The sequence below is a fragment of the Anguilla anguilla genome, chromosome 7 (assembly GCF_013347855.1).
Source record: "Anguilla anguilla isolate fAngAng1 chromosome 7, fAngAng1.pri, whole genome shotgun sequence".
NCBI classification, from domain to species: domain Eukaryota; kingdom Metazoa; phylum Chordata; class Actinopteri; order Anguilliformes; family Anguillidae; genus Anguilla; species Anguilla anguilla.
The window spans coordinates 43,722,544-43,735,273 of NC_049207.1; positions in this window are offsets into that span (position 1 = coordinate 43,722,544).

Genomic DNA, 12,730 nt, shown 5'->3' on the forward strand with positions numbered 1-12,730 from the left:
AGTAAAGTAGACATATGCCACACGTCCTGACGATTATTGCAAACGTTCACATTATAAAATAATGAAAAAAATTGCATGTACATGTGTCTTAATAAATATCCTCCTCGATGTTCTTAAGTTTCCTTTATATAATTCTACAAGCGTCGAAGACAAACTAAGATGCGCACAGAAAAGGATTAATTGCACATATTGTCAAACATAGGTTAAGATCTTTTCCAGACATGCCATAACTCCACTGCAGTACTCCAGTGCAGTAATCATTACTGTAGGCTACAGGGTTCCTGTCCCCACCACTGATTTGATGTATTTGAAAGTTGGAACGATATAGACTTACTAATAGTGTACCAAACGGCTCATATTAACGATGGGCTGAACAATTCCTACGCCAGCTTGCATGAGGGTGATAACAACAATGATAATACCTTTACTTGTATAGGACGTATCAAGCATATACAGCACAAAGTTCTTTTAAAGATAAACACATTTTCATTTAAAAAAAGAAGAAGAAAAGAAACACACGTTTAAGGAAAACCGAACAGTGAAATAGCCTATAAGAAATAGAAGGGTACCGTCATAAGCGGTGGGAAAGGTGGTAATAATTCCTGGGGCGCAAAGAATACAATAAAAAAATATAGTAGAATCATGTGTAACTTCATTCATTGGTGGTGGGCCCCAATGTGAGATCTTTTCACGGGGCCCAAAATCACTGGCAGTGCCCAGGTATCTGGTGTGTGCGTCCAGATGTATACTCTTATTTGTGTTTCATAGACATTGCTGAGACATAACAGCATCACCGCTGAAACCCGTGAAAGGATGGATAAACGAATCCCCAGAAAACGATCATGAAAACACATACTGTCCTCTGAGATCACACAATGTGCCATCACTATTCCATCGTTTCAGTGGACAGCCTCTGATCTTTCGCATTGGACGTGCAGCTGCATGGTACTTCAACCCAGCGCGTGCGTAGGGTGATTCATTCAACTGAAAGCTCTGATCGTCTACTTCAAAGCTTCTTCAGATTTTAAAATGCTTATGTACTATTATTATCATCGCACTTCCGTCTCACTCCTTTTCTGGACAGATATGTTTTTTTTTCTATCAGGTGCAAAAGATTCTCTTTAGTAGGCTGTTGTTTGCTTGATTTGTCAGGATTAAATGACATGTGGGAGTGTATAAATTGTACCTGTGAGTGTACACTATATTATAGGCTTCCGTCTGTGAGCGTATCTACACTATAATCAGGATTTCTTAAAAAAACCAGACGAATAAGATAAAATGACAAAAAATAAAAATAATAAAGCATCAAATGAATGTACGTTTCGCATAAAGCTCAATGTAAACTGCAAAACAAACTATTCAAATGATAAAAGCCGGACATAAAAGCCGAACATTTTTTGTTGTTGTTCATTTTAGGACAAACATATATAGTAGCCTACAGGCCACTTTTATCTCTAAACAGAGAACATTACGTTTCATTACATTTATTTGGCAGAAAAAAAAAATCGGCGTACAATAAGTGCATAGCGTAGGCTACAATAAGAGAACTGAGTTATGTTTGTGATTCTGGTTTGTTTTTGTAATTTAACCATTTCTTCTCAAACACAGAGCTGCATAAGACCTGCACAAGAGGCTTCCTGCAGAAAGAACATCATACTGTATCATGACATTCAGTTAATAAAGACACAGATAACATGCAAACTATCGCTTCAAAACTACAGCCAGCATTTAGGATGTACCAGTTAAATTGGCAACGATTTAAACTATTTAGATACTAACTGAAGTAGGAAAATGAGTAAAAATGAATTAGTTATTTCTTAAAAAAAATAAAAATAAGAATCAAGCTTTGACATTTGACATTTTACTTCATGTCATTCAACAAGTGGCAACAGCTAAACCAGTTTCTTGCGCCAGGCTACCATCTAGCGGTCAATACTTAAAGTAGCATAACATTTTTTTTGTAGTCTGTCCTTGTAGAAATTCACCAAGATCGTTTTTTTACAGGCATTGTTAAAATGTCGTTTTTCTTTTTTCTTTTTTTTAATTTTTTTTAATTGTTTTTAATTGAGACTCGCACGCAACTAGCCGCGATAGCATTTCCTCCCAGTAGTTTTTGTTCGTGCTTCTTCAAAATAGGCTAAGCATTTACTCTCAACATTTGGTCAACTGTAAATTATTTCTTTATTTTAGAATTTATATTTGTACCTGCTTATCAATTAAATTGCATAATACTCTGTGTGTAACACTACCATGTGTGTTTAACGACCCCGTGTGTTCCCTTACTTTGCTGTTCACCAAGGCTGAAAACTGTAAATCGAGTTACTGACTGCGCACAGCAGGGGGCGCTACCACATTTGATCAGCCAAGACAAGGCTATTGCAAGCTTTATTCTCACCGTGGCTTCTGATACGTCCGGTTGCGACGGCTGTTAGCCAGATTACCAGGTGATGCAGGAGCTGACATTGCTGGTCATCACAGCTTCAGCCACAAAGGTTGGGATTTCATCAAAGTCACCATAATTACTACAGATGGATTCGCATTAGCACATGGAACCTGCTTTCACATATGTGTATAAATGTTCTATTTTGATTAAGAGCCAGTGTAATGATTGATTCCATCAGTTCAGGAAATCTGAAGAACAGGAAAGAACAGAACTTTTCTGTGGGACGGGGTATTTATAGAATGTGTTGCGTGAGTGTTGAAGCAGAGTCCAAACACATTTGTGTACAAAAAGCACCAAGTTCTTGAAAACTGCTTTCAACTGAACTGACTGAACAGACTTGGAGGGTGGAAAGATGACCTGTTATCGGTCTCTCTTTCAGACCTCCTTTCAACAGCCAACAGGAAGAGGGGGGAGGTGGGTAGAGTCTGGTATACTATGGTGGGGCGTAAGGGGGGGGTGGGGGGGGGGTTGGGGGGTTGAGGGGGTGGTATGATTTGTCAAACCCTCCTGCCCTCTGAGGGAAACAGACCCTTTCAGCCCTACACAGCTCCCGCACAACAATGGCATGTAGAAATTGCACACAGATGTTATTTACACAATGTCAATGCCCCGTCAGAGAGATTAATAGTTTAATTTAGCTCTTTTTTTTAACAAACCAAAACTAAACCTGTGATTTTTGGCTCTGGCCCCTAAACTGACAGTCTGAAAGTGTGGAGACCGCACCCCTATCACTATGAAGGACAGGCTATATGTGAGAAGACGCCTCCTCTCAACGAATGGCAGGCTATAACATAGACCACAGCCCCTCTCTATGAAGGACAGGCTATAAGAGACCACGCCCACTGGCAATGAAGGTCAAGCTATAGCCAAGACCACGCCCCCTTTCTATGAAGGGCAGGCTATAACTGGGACCAGGCCCCATCTCTATGAAGACCACGACCAGGCTTGAGACACACACACCACACACACCACACACACACACACACACACACCTTTCTTTAATAATTTTTACTTTTGTTCTTAAAAATGTTCCTACGAAAAACAATATGAGATTTATGACACGTGCAGCCCTTTGTTTTTGTGCATATCCCAGGTGTATGAGATGATGAATGCTGAATGTTTGTAAATTATATGCGTAATGAATGCTAAAATGTTCTTGTTCTTATACGCAGTTTACGATCAAATGTAATCGTACATATGTTTTGTGAACGAGGTCCATTATGTTCCATGACAATCAGTGAATCAACAAATACAGCTGAAAATTCTGAAGAATATATATCATAAGTACAGCTCAATGTTTATTGTTTCTGGGAGTGAAACAAGACAATATGGAAGATTTCATCACCTTTACAACTATGGAACTGCTGGTGTATATGCACTCGTTATGACTTATTGTGATACTTGAGTAATTACAGTAAGCTGCTTGATTGCTTTATTAATTGCCCTCAGTGTTTTTGTTGCTCTTGCTTTGTTAGGTCTGACTTTCCTGAGTTCCATCAGGGTCCAGAACACCAATATTGTTCTTCAGATAAGATGTTTTGCTATGGTTGTTCAGCAGTCAGTGTAATTCTGTACAGCACATGACATCACTTCCTGCTGAGAGGGGTTCAGTCTGTCTCCCAACATATCCCAACTTTCCAATATGGCTGCCAAACTCCCCTGTCAGACCGTCAGACCAGGAACTGCTGGCTGCCGTCAAGGGAATATATCACATATGGATTTTCAAACGTTTATAACTGGAGTAAATCCAGTATTAAACAAAGAAGTGAAATGAACAGAGTATCAAAACACCTGCCTTTTGTACTTTATATTTATTATCTGGTAAAACATTGTAATAGCAGATTTTGTGTCAAAGCAAGCCAGGCTATCATGAGAAACTGATACTCCAGACTGACAGAGACAGTTGAGTTTCCACATTCCTGCATCATGCTGATCATCCCCCAGAAGCTTACCTCACTTTTAGAGTTTTATATTTTTATTTGATCCCACCTGATATTTAAGAGTTGTATCTGGTTACAGAAACTACTGCTTTACTCTTGGTCCAGTTCAGGAAATATCTGTCTGCCATTTTGAATAACTCAACAGTGAAAAATCACAACAGGGCGGTGCAGCAATGTAAAGCTATAAATTTGTTACTTAAAGAAGCAAAAAAAAAAAAAAAAAAACGGAACACACAGTAATACAATGAAAGCTTTGGATCAGCGATCACTGTAGAGATGAAGGGCTTTTTTTTAAAGCTCCTCCTCCTGCTCACTCTGCCAGGCTCAGTACAGTAATCAGGGTTTTTGCACATTCTTGTGTTCAGGGCCCCCACCTCTAATGAGGCTCTGAGATTAGCAGACCGCTGGTGAGAAGGCGTAGATGAATGTCTGCCTTCACGCTTCACAAACACGCCGGTGTTTTCATACTGAATCTGAAGGGAGCGATACAGCCGCGTGAGTGAATCGCTCCCGCTGCCAAGAGAAGCTTGTTAATCTACCCCCAATATTTATGATAGATAGTCTCTCTCCACCGTTGCCGTTCTCTGCCCGAATGGCCTCGCGTTGAATGAAGCCGTCCGAACTGAACAGCACGCATCGCCTGAGCTCACACAAGAATCCACCAGAGAAATGTTTTTTCCTGTTGGTCAGAGTTTATGAGGTTGGTTAAACACACCCTTCTCCCCTGGTACACAAACCGGGATTTAATTCAAGAATAACCCATAATCCTATCTGATAAAAGGTCTAAAATCACCCATAATCTTGTCTGATACTAGGTCTAAAATCACCTGTAATCTTGTCTGATACAGGGTTAGGTGACACTAAAACTCACACAGCACATCTGTGTGAGACTGTAGAGGAAACTCTTCTTGTGTTCCCAGTAGAGCCAATGGCAAGGATGGATTAAACCTAAAATAGGTATCTTGAGCTCCTGTCAATATCTTGAGCCCCCCTCTAACCTTATAGATATCCTCAATAAATGTACCATTTAAAAGTGCCTCAATGTTTTCCTCCCTGTGTGGTTTCAATACTGTCTTTCATCAGTAGGTCATCTGAGGAAAAGTACTGAGGGTCAAAGGTCAATATTAAAACTGCGAGCTTTGAAGTTATGATTTCCTATTGGGACAATACAGTACCAGCCTGACCTCCACCCCGATCCTTACCTCCCTAGACACCCCACCCTAAAGACTGTATGAATGGGCGTGCTCATTTACGGGTGGTATCCTCCTGGCCTGGGAAGTGCATGACATCACCACTGGTCGCCGATGCATTGCAGTGGGCGAGTTTGCAACCTCCCGCTGGGAGGACTCGATTTAAATCAAGTGAAAACTCCACCCAACTGCTATGTCACCTACTGATTGGAAGCCTCTAACTGAGTGCACCCAATGACAGAACGAGTTGTGCTGAGAGGAGGAGCCTCAGTGTTGTCTGTTAATATGTAGCCCCTCCTGCTGCAGATGACTCAGCATTGCTGGCGTCTGCTCTGAAGCACACAGATAAACAAACTTTTCTGTCTTTTCTTTTCAGTTTCCTGCAACACAGAGCCAAGTTAATTTGCTGCCATTGTGTCTGCTGGATTGTTTCTGTGTTTGCAGATTAACTCAATTTATTTTGGTTATATAATATGACGACCATGTAAACAACTTAGAAGAAGTATATGAGAAAGATTTAAAAATCCCTCCTGCTCAATGGAAAGCAGTGTATTATTGGGTTTTTTGCATTTGAGTGCAACCTCTTTTGAAGGTTATACTGCATTATGGGAAATGAAGTTCACTTGGTCATGAGACTATGCTGTCAGTGTTACATTCTTTTTATCAGCTTTCAAAAGTTAACAGATGTTCAGTTTACAAACGGTAAATCACAGGTCACTCTGATAATTTGTGAATTTTCCTTTTAGATCAACCAGATCACCATAAATTACACCCTGAGGACAAAGCACGAAAGCTTCATTCTCTAGAGAAGAGTTTAAAAGTAATTCCCAGTATGCAAATGTCACAAAATGTTTAATGTTTCGATGGAGATGCATGCAGTGCATGCATTTCCCACAGTTGTCACTTTTAAAACAAAACCTTGAAAGGGAAAAATATTTCAACCAAGAAACAGACAGAAATATATGCAGGAAATGTTGCATCTGAGTAAAGGTGAGCAGGATTAAGAGTAGTTTTTTTGTAGTGAATGGAGTCTCTGTTTTCCCAGATGATGCGAAGTTCTATGGCAGAGAACAGGGCTGCAGCGTGTAATTTAGACTCAGTAATAAAAGGTTGGGCAGAGGGTGTTGACCATAAGTTTCTCTTCCTCACCTCACATCAGTGATGCTTGAACTCTGATCTCTGAATGTGGCTCAACCAAAATATCCCACAGAAATAAAGGATGTCCTTTTCTAGGAAGACCTGGGGAAAAGGCCAGGTATTAAATTTAAGTGCATCATCTTAGCGGGGCTGTTAAAGGGACAAGTCATCCCTGGTCCAGGGCACTGAACATATTGTCAGTAACACTGCCAGCTGAGCATTTGCTGTCACCTGAAATCAGACGTCATTCATGCCTGTGTTTGTTCTTCCCAAGCCGAGAGGAGTTTGTCCTGAACCAGAAAATGCACAGTTCTCAGATCAGCCTGAGCCAGGGAATGCACTCCTCTCAGGATCAGTCTGAACCAGGGAATGCACTGTTCTTAGATCAGCCTGAACCAGAGAATGCACTGCTCTCAGGATTAGCCTGAACCAGGGAATGCACTGCTTTCAGGATCGGCCTGAACCAGGGAATGCACTGTTCTTAGATGAGCCTGAACCAGAGAATGCACTGCTCTCAGGATTAGCCTGAACCAGGGAATGCACTGCTCTCAGGATCGGCCTGAACCAGGGAATGCACTGTTCTTAGATGAGCCTGAACCAGAGAATGCACTGCTCTCAGATCAGCCTGAACCAGGGAACGCATGTGTGTTTGTTCCATCCTCCTTTCAGAGGTCAGTTTTCATCAGATAGGTAATGAAACCATTAAACCACTGATCCTCTTCCATTGCCTGCAGGATCCATATTCTGAACAATGAAACCACTGAAGCCAAAGTACTATGGCAGTGGCTGTTCTGTACTGTAATGCAGCACCGGAAACTCCTCTTACCAACCTAGACTTCCTGTAGGTAAGTAAGAGAGAGGATGGAAGGAATGCGAGAGCTGGTCATCACCAGGGAGGAGCTGGCCAATCACAGCTGGTGTTCATTATGCATTTTGTTATTCCTAAAAACAAAAGTTGGAGGCGGAAGGAGGGGTACAGAATACTATGTTTTTAAGCACAATAGCCTACAGTGCACACTAAACATCTCAATACACTGGAAGCTGTTATATAGAGATGTTAGGATATACAGCTGAATTGTATACAATTAAGGCAATTATATGGAATCAGTCCTGTGCAGTCTGGCTCCGTGTTTATTTTAAGGGACTGACGTTGTTATGGCTGACCATAAGAATGTGGAAGGATGAGGCTGCGTGCGGTTTCAAACTCGGCTCTTATGTTTACACATTTCAGAGCACAAACAAGGGCATACTTTAACAGCCTTTGATTTAACTCCATATGCTTTAACTGTGTGTGCCTTGACTGCATATTCTTTAACTGCATATGCCTTGGATGGATTAACAAGAGTCCCACTAACCAACCCATTACCGTGCGTATCCTGTAGGATGTAAAATAGTCACTGGCTCTCCTGTAGTACTGTGCGTTCTATAGGGTATAAAATGTCACTGGCTCTCCTGTAGTACTGTGTGGCCTGTAGAGTGTAAAATAGTCACTGGCATTCCTACAGCATTATGTGTGACTTGCAGGGTGTAAAATAGCCATTTACTCTCCTGTGGTATTGTGTGTGGCCTATAGGGTGTACAATAGTCACTGGCTCTCCTGTAGTACTGTGTGGCCTATAGGTTATAAAACAGTCACTGGCTCTCCTGCAGTACTGTGTGTGGCCTGTAGGGTGTAAAATGTTACTGGTTACAGGTGAGTGAATTGGAGGAGTGACTGTGCTTCAGCCAAGTGGGTGGCACAGCGGGAACCTGAGATGGGTAATTGGTGGTTCCAAACTGGAGAGAAAAATAAAAGGAGGAAGAAAATGTCATTAAAGAAAGAGAAACGTAGCAGCAATCAGATCTGTGGGACCACACAGGAGGAGCTGCTGATGGCCCTGAAGGCAGGGCTGACACAGGTTGGGCTGATTGCAGACAGGGCTAATGCGGGCACGGCTAACACAGATAGTGCTAATGCAGACAGTGCTAATGCAGGCATGGCTAAAGCAGTTAGTGCTAATGCAGACAGGGCTAATGCAGGCATGGCTAACGCAGACAGTGCTAATGCAGACAGGGCTAAAGCGGACAGGGCTGACACCGCTTGGGCTAATGCAGGCAGGGCTAACGCTTGCATGTCTAACACAGACATGCCTAATGCAGGCATGGCTAATGCAGACAGGGCTAATGGGACTAATGCAGAAGGCCTAAGGCAGACAGGCCTATGGTGCAGGTGGCAGGATTCTGGCATTCCCTATTGGGTTTCGATGCTCCAGTCAATCAGATATTCTCCGCTGAGAATTATTTTAACATTTTATTTTACTTTAAATTATTTGTGTAATAACCGAACACAATACCTGAACACATGTAACACACTTCAGGAAAACAGCCCAGTCCCGCAGCTGGCCACAGAATCAGGGCAATAGAGCGTTAATGTTAAAATACATGTTGAGCATCGCAGTCAGCTCAGCGATCACATAAGGTAATCCACCATCCATGCTACCAGCATAGCCAATAGCAATATTGATTTTAAATCATAATAATGGATGAGCTGCTTAACCATCGCTGCTCTTCCACAATAGCGTTCAAGTACGTGCGAGCTGGGGAGCCGGCTTGTCTATCCAGAGTTTCTGAGTGTTAATCACATACTCAGATCATCACGGAAATACTGTAATAGTTGGAAAACAGGCTGTAGTTCCTGGCAGACATGAGCTCCAAACTTCACAGGACATAAATCTCCAGTTATAATCCTTTACTTGGGGGGTGGGGGGTGAGGGGGAGGGAAGAGTCTCTCCGCTCTGTGGAGGGATGTGTAAATCTACGGCTTGTTATTCCAGATGTTTCTCCCAAAGCCAGAGTGTGAGTAGAGAAACACGCAGTGCGCTATCTATCACGATCCGCCCTGTTGGCTTTTTTTGTCACAGTGAGCGCCGACAGGGTCATTTACTGTCCCCTGTCCCAAACACAGGTGGGGTCTCCCCCCGCCCCTTTATGAAGTCCTCTGTTGTTTAAAACATTTTTTTCCCTCCCAAACGGGAACGGCTGATTTATTTGTGGATGTGTTCGTATTGTCACGACCGGGTGCCCCCCTCTGTTTCTCTCTCTCAAGCCTGTTCCAACCCTTTATGAGAACAAGGGGAAGTGATTCACTTTAAACTCTTTTATTGGCCTGCTTACTTTCCGACCAAAAAAACTATTTGGGTATTGCACAGTAGCTCGAAAGTTCTAAATTAAAGAGTTGCAATAGTTCCCCGTTGCTAGGCTTATTGTACAAGCATTTGTCGCTGAAAATAAGGAAGAGCTGTTTATAATAGAATATTCATTTTTAAAATTATTTTTGAGATGACTACAAAAGGCAATTGTATCGCGGTGCAAGCGCATGCATTAGACATGCACCAGTTTCAGGTTTTAGTTTCCCATAGAACCACAGGAAGGAATATCAGAAATGACTGATGAACCAATAACAGGACACATCTCCCAGATCTCCCCCATTACAGTGAGCTCTGAAGTGGAAAATGTGCTGACAGGCAGTCATCTTGGCCAAGTCTATTGTCTTTAAAAATGAACTTTTGTCAGACAATACTTCTTGAAGTTTGCACAATAAAATATGGCCTAGTTCAAAATGTGTTACGGTTCATCGCTGGGATTTGTATTCAAGTAATAAAACAGCACAGGGGGAGCATTTGTTTGGTGCTGGGCTTGGCTCGAATATGACGACATCCTGGAGGTTTTAACTGTTACACAAGTCTTCTGCGGGGCCAAACGAATCCTGAACCTCATTTATTACTCCACGAAAAGGCATCATATCATAAATATTGACCCGGCCTTGGGGGCAGGACACCTCGTTATGGCCCTCGCCAGGTTTTGAAAGAGAATGGGAGCATTTTTGTTTTTCAAGCCTATGTATCACGTGGTGCAACTGTGTCTTAGCCCTGTTGCAGGTCTTGGCATCACGATTGGGCTGTTGGGGCGGAGGGGTGCAGGCTGCCATTGACTGGATTCAGGTGGTTCAGCAGTGGGCTGGATTCAGGTGGTTCTGGCTCAGCAAAGGTATGAGATGAATTCCTCTGCATCAGGAAGGCTATGAGGAAACAGGAACCGTAAGCACAGACTCCAGGCAAACTCAGGAATGTTCTGACCTCACGCCAATGAAGTCTGATGGGGGTTTCTCAGCAATTCTCATTTAAAATGATTTCATATGAACCCAGAAATACAACACTCTTTGCACCGATGCACCATTTCATGTGTAAAAAGATTAAATTGTTCCTCAGGAGCAACTGGTTCTTTGCCAAGAGGAAAATCGCACTTCTCACACATGCACACATACAAGCACACACACACAGTGTACACACATGCTCACAGAGTAAACACACACACACACACACACACACACACACACACACGTGCAGTACTCAAAGTGCAGACACACAGAAATGCTCCGTTTCAACACATACACACACACACACACATACACATTCTCACAGGGCAGAAACACATACACGCATACGCACAAATGTTCAGCGTAGACACACACACACACACACGTGCGCTCGCGTACGCACACACATACACGCTGGGTTAACTTATAATCAGGAGTGCAGTGTAATCACTGCATGGTGGAATTACAGCCATAGATCACTCTGTGTGATGTCTAGGGACAGCGGTTACATGCACTTATAAGAGCCACAGAAATGTTTTCACATTACATGCCTTTTTGCACAGCTTGGTCTTCATGGCTATTCAGTAAAATAGACATTTAAATGTTTATATTACACATGGCAGCAGCGTAGATGTAGAAATATTGCACATGGGTATATACTGTACTGGGCTGGTGTGCTGTTTGTCAGTTGCAATATATCATATAATATTAAAATCCTTCCAAAATCAATAATAAAATGTTCACTTCAGTCTTTGGTATTCCAGTCTCTGAGTTGGATTTTTGTATTTCCCTTAGATTGTCGCTCAGATTGAGCACTTGATTGAGAAACTATTCTACCTATGTTTTATTATATTTACAAATAATATTACATTTATTCTACAAAATAGAGAGAGGGGGGGAAATAATCATCACTGAGTGATTATGGGAAAAATGATCATGAATATTCTATTCATTCTTCAAAATATTCATGATCATTTTTCCCATAATTACTCAGTAATCACACTTCCCCTCTTTTCTCTATTTTGAAGAATAAATGCAATATTACAGATATAATCTAAAGGAGAGACCACAATCTCAGGGAAATATGACATTTTCACCCCTTCTCTCTCCCTCCCTTCCTCTCTCTCTCCCTCCCCCTCCCTCTCCCTCCCACTCTCTCTCCCTCCTGTCTTGTCATCACAATCCCAGAGCCACATTTGCTTCCAATTTGGCAAAAAAGGGTATTTGTATGGAGTGGTCATGTTGTCATGGAAAGTTTGAGAGTAAAATAGTTTTCCCTGGGATCTTACAGCAGTGGAATTGTAAGTGCACCGCTATGATGTCACAATGTGCGTGGCCTCTCTGTGGCTTTTGTGACCTTCGACTCAAAGTTGAATGGCGGAGATGCGTGGCTGAATCCAAGCGTTTGGGCTGAATATGGGAATTTGGGCTAAATCGAAACACTTGGGCTGAATATGAGCATTTGGGCTGAGTCTGAGCGCTTGGGCTGAATCTGAGTGTTTGGGCTGAGTCTGAGTACTTGGGCTGAATCTGAGTGTTTGGGCTGACTCCAAGCACTTGGGCTGAATATGAGCATTTGGGCTAAATCGAAGTGCTTGGGCTAAATCTGAGTTCTTGGGCTGAGTCTGAGCACTTGGGTTGAATCTGAGCATTTGGGCTGAGTCTGAGCACTTGGGTTGAATCTGTGGAACTGGGCTAAGTCTGAGCGTTTTGGCTGAGCCTGATCTTTGATCTGAGCCTGAACGTTTGAGCTGTTTCGCACCGTCTGGACTGAATCTGAGTGTTTGGTCTGACTCTGAGCGCTTGGGCTGAATATGAGCATTTGAGCTGAATCTAAGTGCTTGGGTTAAATCTGAGCATCTGTGCTGAGTCTGAGAATTTGGGC